We start from the raw sequence: 866 nt of genomic DNA on the forward strand, positions 1-866 counted from the left end.
GGGTGACTGGTTACACGGAAAATCAAGAAGAAAGGTACATATCATGTGATTCTGTTTCTAAGTTTGTCGGCTGTGTCACCACAGACTTGTTCGCTCTCAGTGATGATTTTCAACAGAGGTAGCATGGAATACAAGTACGGGCTTTGAAGGGCGATACTATAGATCAATACCGAGCTGCTGCATCACCGCGTGTGAATTGTTGCCAGTAGCAGTTCACAATTTTGATGGATGATGAGTGGATCGAACCCATGATCTCGAACGGTGTCGAAGATTCTCGACCGTAAAATCTTTCAGAGTGCGTACATTCTAGAGCAGCACCGAGTATACTCTACCCCTCCTTCTGACTATTTTTTCAGATGGCACACATGATGTCATTTGAGTCGGAGGTTTAGCTGAAAAGCATGAAAACGGACTCGAAATGCATCGATTCAGCACTTGTTCGAAAGCACAAATTGCAAAGTGTTTTATCCTCCGATGTAGTCTAGCTGGTTAGGATTCGTGGCTCTCACCCACGCGACCGGGGTTCGAGTCCCCGCATCGGAATTTGTTACGGTACTGTAAGCAGATCGGGTCGCTAACCAGAACAGTTTCTCGTAAACTAGATAGAAGCATCATTGGTCTAGTGGTAGAATACAACGTTGCCATCGTTGTGACCCGAGTTCGATTCTCGGATGATGCAGACATATATCAAAGCTCGAACCAAAGGCCCCCTACCCTTCTCCTAACATCCTATTCTCTTATCCCCCTAGCCCTCGAACAATGTTGGCAAAGAAGTTTATCTCCCCCAACGGAAGCTTGCCGAGTATCAACCTTGTTCGGGGGAAGCGGGGACCAGCTCGATCCAATCAAGAGAAAGTGAGCATGCC

At 46.9% G+C, this 866-nt stretch overlaps 2 non-coding genes across 2 annotated transcripts; both read left to right on the forward strand.

Annotated features, from left to right (window-relative positions):
- The first annotated feature begins 470 nt into the window (after positions 1-470).
- Pmar_PMAR027206 lies at positions 471-543 on the forward strand. Its single transcript has one exon. It is a non-coding gene; the product is annotated as a tRNA-Glu (tRNA).
- A 65-nt stretch (positions 544-608) lies between these two features.
- On the forward strand, positions 609-679 carry Pmar_PMAR027207. Its single transcript has one exon. It is a non-coding gene; the product is annotated as a tRNA-Gly (tRNA).
- Positions 680-866: the final 187 nt, after the last annotated feature.

The sequence above is a fragment of the Perkinsus marinus genome (genome assembly GCF_000006405.1).
Source record: "Perkinsus marinus ATCC 50983 genomic scaffold scf_1104296960814, whole genome shotgun sequence".
Lineage (NCBI taxonomy): Eukaryota > Perkinsozoa > Perkinsida > Perkinsidae > Perkinsus > Perkinsus marinus.